This window comes from Heliangelus exortis, chromosome Z (genome assembly GCF_036169615.1).
Source record: "Heliangelus exortis chromosome Z, bHelExo1.hap1, whole genome shotgun sequence".
NCBI classification, from domain to species: Eukaryota; Metazoa; Chordata; class Aves; order Apodiformes; family Trochilidae; genus Heliangelus; species Heliangelus exortis.
In genome coordinates, this window is record NC_092454.1 from 46,123,060 (window position 1) to 46,137,524 (window position 14,465).

At 43.6% G+C, this 14,465-nt stretch overlaps 1 long non-coding RNA gene across 1 annotated transcript; it reads left to right on the forward strand.

Moving 5' to 3' along the window:
- The first annotated feature begins 50 nt into the window (after positions 1-50).
- Positions 51-3,655, forward strand: LOC139789927 (uncharacterized). Its single transcript, XR_011723296.1, has 3 exons — positions 51-226; positions 2,882-3,155; positions 3,432-3,655. It is a non-coding gene; the product is annotated as an uncharacterized lncRNA (long non-coding RNA).
- The last annotated feature ends 10,810 nt before the right edge of the window (positions 3,656-14,465 follow it).

Genomic DNA, 14,465 nt, shown 5'->3' on the forward strand with positions numbered 1-14,465 from the left:
GAAGCGCTGGGGCAGCGCGGGTCAGAGGGCGGGGGGCGGGGCGGGGCGGGGCTGCCAGAGCCCTAAGAGCGGGAGGCGCTGGGCAGGGGTGAGGCTGTGGTTGCCTTAAGGGAGGCCCTTGTGAGGGAGTCCGGCTGCCAGGCCGGGCTGTTTGGTGTCTGGGAGCGGCAGAGCCCCGCTGTCCTGGGAGAGGAGACTGCGCGGAGCTTTCAGTCCGCATTTGAGAGTAAGGTGGAGTGCGCTGTAGGTGTGACAGTGTCAATGGGTAGGCTGCAGGGGAGAATTTCTTAGCACGGAATGGTCTGAAGGGACCTGCGGGGATCATCCAGCCCAGCTGCCTGGACACTTCAGTGCTGAGCAGAAGCTGAAGCATGTAGTTAAGGACATTGTCCAAATGCCTCTTAAGCACTGACAGGTTTGACACGCTGACCACCTCTCCATGAAACCCATTCCAGTGTTTGACCACCCTTTCGTTAAAGAAATTATTTCTCATGCCCACTCCACAGCTCCTGTGCCACGGTTTTGAGCCATTCTCACACGTCCTGTCACTGGATTCCAGGTAGGAGGGATCCCTCAGAGAGGTGTAGGGAGCAATGAGGTCGCCCCTCAACCTCCGAACTGAACAAGCTCAAAAATCCTTACCCATTCCTCTTCCAGCCCTTTCACCAGCTTTGCTGCCCTCCGCTGGACGCATCCCAGGACCGTCACATCCCTCTTAAACTCTAGGGATGCCAGGCCATGTGGCTGAAACTTAACTGAGCCCTGCTGCTGACCAGCGTGGGCTGTTCCCTTTCTGCAGGGCTGCTCCCCAGCCGCTCCTCTCCCAGTTTATATTTGTGCTTGGCATTTCTCTGTCCTCGGTGTGGGATCCATCATTTGTTCTTATTCCACTTCACACCACTGATGACTTGCCAAGTGCCCCCAAACTATCCAGATACCTCTTCAAGGTCTTTCTAAAGAGAATCAGCAAGAGAATCAACAAACCTACCAGTTTGTTGTTGTCAACAAGCCATGAACAGGGAAGATCAAAAGAATAACTTTTTTTTTTTTTTTTTTTTTTTCTTTTTACCAGGAAGTTGTTTTCCAGAAACTAATTTAAAGAAAGCATGATAGGGATGATTTACAAGAGCTATGCAGAAACCACATCCCCTTTCATTAGTTACTTTCTAACACACTCTTTCTGATCAGTGAGCATAAGGATTATTTGTTGCCTTGACAAATCAATCTGCAAGCTATATATTACTGAATAACAGAATGGTTTGTATTGGAAAGGACCTTAAAGATCACCTAGTCCAGCACCCTCATCAAACCTGGTCTTGAAGACTTCCAGGGAGGGGACTTCCCTGGACAACCTTCCCCATTTGCCCCTTCTGTCACTATAGGACCTGGTAAAAAGTCTCCATCTTGCTTGTAAGACAACTTTATATGTTGAAGGGCCACATAAGGTCTCCCTGGAGCCATCCCCTCTCCAGGCTGAACAATGACAGCTCAGCCTTTCTTCACAGGAGAGGTGTTCCATCTCTTTAACCACTTTTGTGGCCCTATCGGGTTCTTATCTTTCTTGAGCTGGATGCCCCTAAGCTGGATGGGGATAACACTTCAGCTGAGGTATCACCAGATAAGAAAGGCAGAATCACCTCCCTTGACCTCCTGGCCACACTTCTTTTTGTGCAGCCCAGGATACTGTCGGCTTTCTGGGTGGCAAACTGCACAGTGCTGGCTCACATCCATCTTTTTTGTCCATCATGCCTGTTTCCTACTCTTCAGGGCTGCTCTCAATTCATTCATCTCCCAGTCTTCAGTGATAACAGGTATTCCTCTGACTCAGGTGCAGGACTTTGCACTTGGCCTTTTTGGACTTCGTGAGGTTCAGATGGACCCACTGCTCAGCCCCATCAAGGTCCCTGTGGATGACATCCCTTCCCTTCAGGAAAAAACAGTTTTGCAGGTGCTGAGGTTTATGAGTGCTGGTCACTCTTTAAACATCACCTCTTAAGGCCACAAGAAAAGACAATACCAAATGTCAGAAGTCAAGCAGACGAGGTAGAAGACTGGCTTGGCTCGACAGAGATCTGCTCCTACAAATCAGGTGAAAGAGGAAGGTGTATGCCCGGTGGGAGATAGCTCAGGTAATAGGGAATAATACAGAGACTCTGCTAACTACTGTAGGGAGAAAAAATTAGTGGAAAAACTGGCCAGGGTGCTGGGCCAAATGGTTGAGGGCTCAGGAGCACAAGTGATGTTTTGCTCAATTCCTTTAGTGGCAGGGAATGCTGAAAGGAATAGGGAAGCACACTTCATCAGCAGCTGGCTTAGAAGTTGGTGCCATAGGTTAGTGCGAATGATAGAATAATGCTAGAAATAATGTTAGAGATAAAGTTATTTCTCACAATTTTGGGTATAAAGTAGCATTTTTGTTTTGGAACATTGCACTTGCTTTGTTGAACACCACCCTGCTCCCCTTCCTGGGCAGAAATTGATATTAAAGCAAGTATCTCGATTCTGTGTGTGAACTGGCTTATTGCACACCCGGTAATGGACCCCACTTCTGGAACATTACCAGCATCCACAGACCTTCTCTTTGTGTGGCTGAGACACCATCACCAGGCACAGGGATCACCTCCTTGTCCTGGGCCACCCACAGCTGTGCTGTGGTCTGTGTGGGGCTGGCAGGCAGCCTTAGAAGTTGGTCTGCAGAGATCATCCAGCAGCTCCTCATGGCTCTGCTCCAGCCTGGAGCTGCAACCTCCCCCTGCACCCCTTCCCCGTGTCCTCCTCATCCATCCAGCCTCTTGCCACCCTGGTGCAGGAGGTGCCTGTGGCTGCAGGGACTGTTGGAGACCCCAGTCAAGTAAATCTCTCTCTGTGCTGGGAATTACAGCTGGTGCCTGCTGCGAGGCCTTGCTGCTGATGTGGAGGCTGCAGGCAAAGGATTTGGCAGAGGTCAGTGGCCCAAGGAAAGTCCTGCAAATAAGCAGTGTAGGCAATGGATGGGTGAATCACCCCATCCTCTGGTCCCAGAGAGTGACCCAGAGAAGCAGCAGCAGCTTCTGTCATATCTTATTGGAGCCACTGGCTCTGGAAAGCCCTGGAGGTCAAACAGAGCCTTTCTCTGTGCTGCTGGCACATCCTTAATCTCTGTGGAAGCCCCTGGGGTAAGAGGCCTCTCCTCTCTCCAGACTGGCAGCACCTTTGGTGGGGCACCAGCAGACACTCCTGTGCTTTTTGCACTCACTTGCACAGCTCCCAGGCCTTGTGTCTACTGCTCCTGCTGGGGCCTTTTGCTAAACCTGGAGGGGGAGAGAAGCACTTGCAAAATGGGGAAAGAAAAGGGGGCTCCAACACCTCTGTGCCTCTTCCTCCTCCGGGTTTGGAAGCTCCAGAAGAGGCTAAACAGCTCTCTGACAAGATCTGCTTTTCTCTGCCTGCAGGAATGTGCTCACTGAGTGCCATCCCATGAGCTGCAACAGCTGAGGTTTAACGTGTGGCTGCAGAGATCATTGCTCTGAAGAAGGTGATGGCTGCACTTCAGCAAAGAGGGCTTGGACAAGAGCAGGGCCCTCAATTCAGGCTGGTAGCTGGAAAACAGTGATGAAAATTTTGAGCCAGCTCATTTCAGGCTGCTTGTATGCAGCTGCCTACATACAGTACAATTGAGCCTAACAGAATTCTCACTCTGTCTTTCCTCATCTTCCATCATACACTGGTCACATGCAGAGTTACATCTATAGATTTTTTTAATAATGCATAGGAATGGCAGTATTGTATTTTGGGAGGTGATACACTGAGACATGAAGTATGACTATTGTTGATAAGCAGTTCCGAGGTAGAGAATGCATGACTTAGGGCTTTACTATTGTCCTGATTTTGTGCTAATCAGCACAAAATTAGAAAGCATTTGACTAAACTGTCACTTTCTTGAAACTTGTCTCTTCCTTCTATACTACTGCATTAGCACTATACAATAACCTGTTGCTTTGACTTGCCTAGATATTTTCTCTCTTATGTGCAGATATCTTTTATCATTTCATGTCTGTTTATATAATCTTTTTTAGATAGTAACATTTCTGAGGTTGTTTCCCATAGAGCACTTCGGTGCAATACTGTATACCACACTGAACTATATATAATGTTACATATACACACAAATATCAGAATTGCTAGAAATATTACACTTACAATTTGCCTGAACCAGCATTCTAAATCTGGAAACCATTACATTAACTCATCCCATACTTACCCATAAATTGGTCCAGGAGATATTGGAGGGAATGGGAATGCTGATGCCAATCCCAATCCCAGTCAGGGGTATCCCTTTCTCTGAGTGTTCTGCAAAATGAGAACAAACCCATAAACTGTTCTTATTGGTGTCTTTAACTACCTGTCAGCCAGACTGATACATGTTTTCTTTCTAATATGTACCAATTGCACCAAAATATTACCAAGCTTTGCATTGCTCTCTAGTATTATCAAACCAAGCAGAACCATAATTTTGTTCTTTACCAGAGTAACCATTGTCCCAAATGAATTAAAATTTCTGCAAAGCATCAAGCATATAAAAAGGTCCAAACTCATGCAAAATATTAATAATACCAGCATACAAAATACTGCAAAGAACCTTCAAGTACGGTCCAAATTCACACAGGCATTTTCTGAACTCCAGGTATGGGTACAGTTCATCAGTGAGGATCATATCTGGAGATCTTAAGTTTTAAATCCCCAGTAGAACTCAAAGTATGTTGGTCTTGATGGGGTTTTGGTGCTTCTTTTACCCTTATATCCAAGAAGCATCCAAGGACTCCAGACCCTTTACTTTGGTGAGGTGTTCAACACAACAGGTATGGGGCTCTCCAACTTTTTTTTCAGACATTCACCCTTCCAAGTCCTAATATAAACTCAGTCTCCAGGTTTGAAAGTATGCACTGGGCTATCAAATGGTGTAGGTGTCCTTTCATGAAGACACCTGTGGGGACAGAATAAAGCCCCCAGTGACAAGACACACTCAGTAAGGATCTGATCACCATTCAGATACGTGTGGACATCTTTCTTAGTCAAACTTTACAGGATAGGGCTTTCTATATAGGATTTCAAAGGGACTTACGCCCTCCCAAGACCTTGGAGTTCTTTGGACCTTTACTAGAGCTATGGGCTATCCATTTCATCTGAGTTTCAAGACACAGTTTTGAAATTTGCCTCAGATCTGATTCATCTGAGGCTCTAGATTGTGGTCTCCACAGGGTACGCAGTTCCCAGTTAAACTGCAGGATCCCAGACATCTCCAGTACAAGACCTGAGATGAAGTGTGGACTGTTATGAGATGCTATGCCCTCTGGGATCTCAAAATTAGGAATTATCTCCTTTAATAATGTCTTAACTACTTCCCTGGTGTTATTGCTTTGACTCCTATGCTAGTCTAAGACAGCTAAGACAGCATGGGGCACAAAAACAGCTAATGGTTATCTGAGGATTAGCTTTTGTGCTTCTGAAATAAATAGCACTGTTATAGCTATTGCTCGGGGGCATGACTGCCATCCTTTGCTCACTCACTGAGGTGTTTGGTGAAGTATGCTACTGCCCTTTTCCAGTCTCCCAAGATGTGAGTCATCCCTTCTAAGGCCCCATGCTTTCTTTTGTGAACATATAATCACAGAATTATCGTGGTTGGAAAAGACATCTAATGTCAGTGCGTCCAACCTTCAAGCCAGGAAGAAAAATAAATCACCATTCCATGAGAGAATGTCCTGAAGTGCCTAATCTACTTGGTTTTTTAATACCTCCAGGGATGGTGAGTCCACCACCTCCCTGAGCAGCACATTCCAGCACCTGACTACACTCTCAGTGAGGAATTTCTTCCTAATATCTAATTGCACCTCTCCTGGTGCAACTTCGGGACATTTCCTCTAGTCCTGTCATCATTTATTTGAGAGAAGGGGCCAGCACCCACCTCCCTACAGCCTCCTGTCAGGTATTTGTAGAGAGAAATTAGGTCTCCTCTCAGCCTCCTCTTCTCCAAACTAAACATTCCCAACTCCCTCAGCCTCTCCTCACAGGACTTGTTCTCCAGGCCCTTCACCAACTTGATTGCCCCCCTCTGAACTCTCTCCAGCAGCTCAATGTCTATCTTGTAGTGAGGGGTCCAGAATTGAACACAGCACTCAAGGTGAAGCCCTTCTCTTGCTGGCCGTGCTGTTCCTGGTACAAGCCAGGATGCTGTTGGCCACCGTGCCTACCTGGGCACACTGCTCATATTCAGCCAGGTACCAACCAGCACCCCTGGGGGTCCTTTTCTGCTTGGAAATTTTCCAGCCACTCCTCCCCAAGTCTGTAGCAAATTTAGCAAAAAACAAATATTAAGCGATGAGGCGAAACTCTGCAGACCAAACACTGCTGCAAACTACCCAAAAAGGTATGTTTCCTTCTCTGAAATATTTTTTTTAATGTAAATTACCACAAATTAGGGCTCTACATGTTTACACTGAAAAAGGGTCTTGAATGCCAAAAAAATTTAAGTAGATAATCTCAGCCAAAATCATTGCTACTTCATACACAAAAAAATTAGTGCTGAAAGCAAGGAAAATGCTCAAGGTAGGACTGTTGAGTTGGAAACAGCACTTGGAGGACAAAAATGAACCCAACTCAATGATCATCCAAAGTTCTTCAAGGTTTTTTTTAATGTAAATTACCACAAATTAGGCTTCTACATGTTTATAGTGAAAAAGGGCTGTAAATGTCAAAATAGTTCAAGTAGATAATCTCAGCCAAAATCACTGCCACTTCAATTAAAACAATAGTGGCTCAAGGGAAGGAAAATGCTCAAGGTAAGACTGTCAAGTTGGAAACAGCACTTGGAGGACAAAATGAACGCGACTCTATAAACATGCAACGTTCTTCAAGGTTTTTTTTAACGTAAATTACCACAAATTAGGCCTCTACATGTTTATACTGAAAAAGGGTTTTGAATGCCAAACAGTTCAAGTAGATAATCTCAGCCAAAATCACTGCCACTTCAAGTTTGAAAGTAAGCCACAAATGTGATATCACATACCAAGGACAGTACTCTTATTAATGTAAAGCAAAAAGAAGATGCAACTGACATAACCAAACCCAAGAAGTTTAATAATCTGAGTGACAATTGAAGCCTCATTTCTTATGAATCTGTGTCTTGCACTGTTTTCTCAGCTAGGGTCTCATGGTGCCCGTTTCACACAGACAACCAATGTCACTACTCTTGCAGAAATTTTGTATCTTTGCAGTGCAAAAGTCATTGCAAGAACAGAGGGGAACAACCAGTTATACAGACACACACAAACATATGCACAGACAAGAATGTGGGATCAGATAAGCCTCATCTTCTAGGAAAAAGACAAAAAAAAAAAAAAAAGAAAAAAGAAGTCTTAGTGATAAGCTCCACAGGAACTCTTTTAAATAAATTAAACAGATGACCTGATTTGGACCAGGAGAGAGCTAATTTTCTGTCTTGTAATTTTGCTTTGAACTAAGTCTTTTGTAACTAGCTGTCTTTGGTGAAATTAACAGCAAATAGTATCTCAATCAGTGTCTGCTTCTAGGACTGATAAAGCTCAGTGTTTACAGTTACAGCTAAAGACTGGAATGCAGAACCACAGCCACTGCTCAGTTCTGAGGAACATCTCGTGCTCTGGAAAGAGAAAAGGAGTAAAAAGGTCACACCTGCAGCCCTCCTTTGGGGAGGAATGGACAAGATAAATGACCAAAATTGACCAAACAGTATTCCATTCCATATGCATCATACTTGGTATAAATTTGGGGGATCACGAGGGTCAGACTTCTTCTCTCTTCCTGTTTCCATCCTTCAGCTTTTTGTCTTCATCTGTCCCTGTTTGCTTCAGCATCCTGGGAGAATTCTGTCCATTTGTCTGCCTGTGGTCCTGATCCATGCCAGCCTGAATCTGTGTGTTCCTGTCTCCAGCTCCCAACTGCTGCTGACTCCAGGAGTCCAGCCTGGACTTTCCTAGGGCTGCCCTGCAGCCTCAGTGGTGATGTGAGAGTTACTGGGGGGAAGGGGGAAGAACGTGGTATCACTTTTCTGTATATTTGTATATATTTAATATTTTTTTTTCCTTTTTATCATTACTGCCTCAATAAATCTGTGTAGCTTATTTTCAAACCCATAAGTCATAGAATCATATAATCACAGAATCAGCCAGGTTGGAAAGGCCCTCAGTGATCGTCAAGTCCAACCCTTGATCCACCACCACTGCAGTTACCAGACCATGGCACTGAGTGCCACACCAGTCTCTTCCTAAAAACCTCCAGGGACAGAGAATCCACCACCTCCCTGGGCAGCCCATTCCAACTCCTGATCACCCTCTCTGTGAAGAATTTCTTCTTTATTCTCTCTCTCCCTTGTTTTTATTCTCTTCCCCTTATTCTCTCACCTTTGTCAGGGATGGGAGGGAGTTTAATAGGGAGCACCTGTCATCGGTTAGTTGCTGGCCCAGTGTTAAACCATGACAGGCAAAGAAAACAGAAAGTTAATGCAATGAAAACCCACTTCTCTTTTGCATCCTATATGCCAGGCAGCACTGGGTGGCTTACATTGATTGGTGTCTGTGTGCTGGACTTTTTTGTTGCAGGTAGAGAGCTTCAGCTTCCAAACCTGTCTGCCTGGTGTCTTTCCTGAGAACTGACACAGAATTAAGAAAGAATGTCTTGCACTTGTTGAGCAAAATTAACTGCTCACCATGTAGATGGCATCTGCTGAGCAGTAGGTAGAAAGAATGAATGGGAACATATGAGGATTAAAGGGAGAAAGGATTTTCCTGCTTCCATTCTTTTCCCCCTTTTCAACTTTTGCACTAGCACCACACAGAATGGGAGACCAAGGCCTTGTCCTTGTAATGCTGTGTTGTCTGTAGAAAATCCTTATGACCACAAACATTGCATATCTGTGCTTAAGTTGCACTTTTAAAAAAACAACAAGGGCAGCTCTGCTAGACAGATCACATTCCTATTGAGACAACTTGTTCTTGGTGCTGTCTCCAGGCACATCAAGGACAAGAGGCTTATCAGGAGCAGTCAGCATGGCTTTACTAAGGGGAAGTCATGTCTGACTGACCTGATAGCCTTGTATGAGGATGTAACTAGGTGGATGGATGATGGCAGAGCAGTAGACAGAGGTTATCTTGATTTCCGGAAGGTATTTGACACTGTCTCCCTCAGCATTCTTGGAGCTAAACTGAAGCATGACCTGGATGATTGGGCAGTGAGGTGGATTGGGAACTGGTTGAAAGGACAGAAGCCAGAGGGTTGTAGTCAATGGGATGGAGTCTAGCTGGAAGTCTCTTTCTAGTGGAGTCCCTCAAGGGTCAGTTCTGGGACCAGTGCTGTTCAATATATTTATTGATGATCTGGACTAGGGAGTCGAGTGTACTGTCAGCAAGTTTGCTGATGACACAAAACTGGGAGGAGCGGCTGACACCTCAGAAGGCTGTGCTGCCATTCAGAGGGACTTGGACAGGCTGGAGAGTTGGGCAGGGAGAAATTTAATAAAACACAACAAGGGCAAGTGTAAAGTCTTACATCTGGGAAAGAACAACCCCAGGTACCAGTACAGGTTGGGGACTGAGCTGTTGGAGAGCAGCACAGAGGAAAGGGAGCTGGGGGTGCTGGTGGATGGAAGGATGACCATGAGCCAGCAATGTGCCCTGGTGTCCAAGAAGGCCAATGGCATCCTGGGGTGCATTAGAAGGGGAGTGGTTAGTTGGTTGAGAGAGGTTCTGCTCCCCTGCAACTCTGCCCTGGTGAGACCACCAGGAATATCTGGAATATTGTGTCCAGTTCTGGGCCCCTCAGTTCCAGAAGGAGCAGGAGCTGCTTGAAGGGGTCCAGCACAGAGCGACCAAGATGATGAAGGGATGGAACATCTCCCTTATGAGGAAAGACAGAGGGAGCTGGGTCTGTGCAGCTTGGAGAAGAGAATGAGGGGTGACCTCAGTAATGTTTATAAATACGTAAGGGGCAAGTGCCAGGAGGACAGAGCCAGATTCTTCCCTGGGGTGACAAGCAATAGGACAAGGAGCAGTGGTTATAAACTGGATCATAGGAAGTTCTGTATAAACATTAGGAAGAATTTTTTCACTGTGAGGGTGACAGAGAACTGGAAGAGGCTGCCCACAAAGGTTGTGCAGGAGTCTCCTTCCCCGGAGGTATTCAGAACCCACCTGGATGAATTCCTGTGCAACCCGATGTAGGTGACCCTGCTCTGGCAGGGCGGTTGGACTTGATGACCTTTCGAGGTCCCTTCCAACCCCTAACTTTCTGTGATTCTGTGATTCCATTGATCTTCTCACTTTCTTACCCATCAACAGCACCATCAGATCATTGCTAGAAGAACTGCACTTACCACATCTATTTTGAAAGACAAACATGTAGAGTAGCAAAACTCCCTTGCTTTCAGATTTTGCTGCCGAGAAAGCAGATCATTGTTAGAATGTATTATTGTGGCCAAAACCAAATCAGGATTTAAAAGGAAAAAAAATTGAAATGACACTTTAAAAACAAGAGTGTGAAAACAAGAGACTGTAATGTAAAACAACGGCATGCTTCTCAGCAGGAGAGTGTTCACAGGAATGTGAACTTCTGGCACAGCCTATTACTGCAGACAGGGTACAAACGTAAATGGACCTCTGCTCTGATGCAGAATGGTGATTCCTGTGTCTTAACACAGCCACTGGTAGGTGGATACAGGGAATGGTGCATTTCTACCTGAGGAACAAAAGGACACTTATCAAGACTAACCACTAACACAAGTCTAGGGAGGTGTTCGCCACGATGGTAATTTTACAAGAATAAGAATGAAAACATCAGACCTAATGAATATGGATTACATGCCTAGACACCTGGGAACAGAACACCTATTCTTCAAAATGCAGATGACACTGAGCCAGGGAGGTATTGCTTTAGCCTGTGGGCAAGCTGCAGACCAAGATGTGCTGGAGGAGACATGGGCCAGCCACAGAGCTTGGCACATACAAGGGACAAGAGGTGTCAGGATTCGGACATCCACTTCCTTTCAGGCAATCTTGATGAGAAGACAGGTTCTGGGTAGATTTCAAACATCAAATTTTATGCAGCATAAAGGATAAAATTAATCTGTACCTTTTGAGACACAGCCATAGCTAGCCAATACCTTAGAAGTTCATCAGGAAAACCTAACTGCAGCATCATCAATTACACACATTAGATGTGTGTTCTTGCTTCAGGAGGTCAGTAGGAATTTTGCTGGATGAAGAAATTTTCTTATATTATTGCATTTAATGGCGTAAAAAAAGAAGGTCATTTAATTTTCTCATATTCCACACAAGAGAAATCAGAAACACAGCACCCTCTCAGCTACCTCAGAAAATTTACACAGGGTACAGTTCATAAGAGTATGAGGAATCATACTCTATGTATACTATGTATACTATACTAGCTATACTATGTATAGCTAATAGCAGACCACCCTGAACCAAGCCAGAGGAGTATGCAAATTCTGACAAAAGCAGTCAAGCACAAAATTTCAACACAAAGCAGTAATTGTCCCTCCCGTGCCCTGCCCCCAAAACCAACCAACCAACCAACCAACAACAACAACAAGAAAACCCAACAAAACAAAAAAACAACTCTCTCACAGATGACCTCTGTCCATTAGGAGGTTCTCTTCACTCAGATCAAGGCCAGGATGTGACTTGAAGGCAGAATAATTGGTCACACCAGATTTCTGATGCTGTTATAGCTTTGAATGAATTCATAGCTAAATGTCATGTTTAAGATATTTGCATTTGACTGTGCATTTGGCATCACTGGAGATTTTTTATCAACAGCTTAGATAGATATGCCAGTAATGATGACAGGCATAATTAGAAAAGAGGAATGAACTAAATGATTTCTTGAAGTCCTTTCCTTTCCTTTCCTTTCCTTTCCTTTCCTTTCCTTTCCTTTCCTTTCCTTTCCTTTCCTTTCCTTTCCTTTCCTTTCCTTTCCTTTCCTTTCCTTTCCTTTCCTTTCCTTTCCTTTCCTTTCCTTTCCTTTCCTTTCCTTTCCTTTCCTTTCCTTTCCTTTCCTTTCCTTTCCTTTCCTTTCCTTTCCTTTCCTTTCCTTTCCTTTCCTTTCCTTTCCTTTCCTTTCCTTTCCTTTCCTTTCCTTTCCTTTCCTTTCCTTTCCTTTCCTTTCCTTTCCTTTCCTTTCCTGATTTTTCCAATCCTTTCCTGATTTTTCCAATCCTTTGGGGATTTATTTTTTTCTCTAATGCCCTGACAATAAGAAATACTTTCTAATACTGGTTTCATTAGGCCAATTTATTCTAAGTTTAAATGAGTACTCTTTTAGGCTTTGAATGTGCAGGAGTTTGGAATGTGCTACATAAAAACCTGATCAAGACAATTTGTCACCTTAGTATGTACTATTATTCAGTGAGTAGGAGCTAGAGATTCTGTTTTCAGATGTATACTCACAACCCTTAGGACACTGGGATTACAGCGAAGAGCAGAGCGTGACTGCTTGGAAGTAGGTGCCTTTGAGCTTTCACTGTACTCCTGTTTGTAGTAGCATGGATGATGCCATACAACAGATGCCTGCTCTAGAGCATTAAGTTTAAATTCTAACTGTTTTAAAATACCAGGATTAGCTTCTGCCAAGAATCAAAAGAAAAATCTGCAGTAGCTAGTTCATTGCACAGCAAAACACTACAAATATGATTCAGAAACAGCAGGTCATTTACACTTTACAGATTATCTGTGCATTTGTGTCAGATCAGCCCTTTGTCCCAGATACCTCTGGTACTTAAGCTTCTCTTTGTAAGCCGTGATGCCCACTTGGACCCCAGCTTCTGTCCTGTGGCATGCAGCTGACACTGAGCTGGGGTGGTATTGCTTCATCCTGAGAGCAGCCTGCAGACCAAGCCAGACACGGGACAGCCAGAGAGCTTGCCACACACAAGGGATGAGGACTCTGATGCCCACTTCCTTTCAGGCAGTGCACCAAAATATTGACTTACTTGACTTAACACAAAATATTCCTTCTTTCTTTCTTTCTCTTTCTTTCTTTCTTTCTCTTCTTTCTTTCTTTCTTTCTTTCTTTCTTTCTTTCTTTCTTTCTTTCTTTCTTTCTTTCTTTCTTTCTTTCTTTCTTTCTTTCTTTCTTTCTTTCTTTTCTTTCTTTCTTTCTTTCTTTCTTTCTTTCTTTCTTTCTTTCTTTCTTTCTTTCTTTCTTTCTTTCTTTCTTTCTTTCTTTCTTTCTTTCTTTCTTTCTTTCTTTCTTTCTTTCTTTCTTTCTTTCTTTCTTTCTTTCTTTCTTTCTTTCTTTCTTTCTTTCTTTCTTTCTTTCTTTCTTTCTTTCTTTCTTTCTTCTTTCTTTCTTTCTTTCTTTCTTTCTTTCTTTCTTTCTTTCTTTCTTTCTTTCTTTCTTTCTTTCTTTCTTTCTTTCTTCTTTCTTCTTTCTTTCTTCTTTCTTTCTTCTTCTCTTTCTTTCTTTCTTTCTTCCTCTCTTTCTTCCTCTCTTTCTTCCTCTCTTTCTTCTTCTCATCTTTCTTCTCTCTTCTTCTCTCTTTCTTTCTCTCCTTTCTTTCTCTCTTCTTCTCTCTTTCTTTCTCTCTTTCTTTCTCTCTTTCTCTCTTTCTTTCTCTCTTTCTTTCTCTCTCTCTTTCTCTCTTTCTTCTCTCTTTCTCTTTTTTCCCCTTTCTCTCTTTCTTTCTCCTTTCTCCCCTTCTTTCTCCCTTTCTTTCTCCCTTCCTTTCTCTCTCTCTTTCTCTCTTTCTTCTCTCTCTTTCTCTTTTTTCCCCTTTCTCTCTTTCTTTCTCCTTTCTCCCCTTCTTTCTCCCTTTCTTTCTCCCTTCCTTCTCCCTTTCTCTCTTTCTCCCTTTCTCCTTTCTCCCTTTCTCTCTTTCTTCTCCTTCTTCCTCTCTTCTTTCCCTTTCTCTCTTTCTCTCTTTCTCCTTTCTCTCTCTTCTCACTTTCTCTCTTTCTCTCTTTCTCTCTTTCTCTCTTTCTCTTCTTTCTTCTTCTCTCTTCTTTCTTTCTCTGTCTCTTTCTCTTTGATTTAGAATTCATCAGTCAGTGTTTTGGGATGGAAACATTTGGAAACAGTTTGACCTCAAAACAATCTGTAGAGAAAAGAAACAGGCACTTTTCATGCTTGTTTTAATTGTTCCTTGGCTTGAAAAACAGAAAATTAAACTCCCACACTTTCAAACATTTGCCAGCTTTGATGGATTTGACCTGTCAAAATAGCACCACCCATTGTAGTTTGTTTTCATGTCTGTGCTGGAGCTAAATAGTTCTAAATCGTATGATATTGTCCAGAAGCTGCTATGTTTCTGTTTTTCTTGAGAATGAAGAACACATTGCTTTAAAAAAAATGGTGACATCAGTATCACAATTTGAAACAAAAAATAGACTTCAATGGGACTGAGATGAATCTGGATGAATAATTGGTGCCATGCTTTA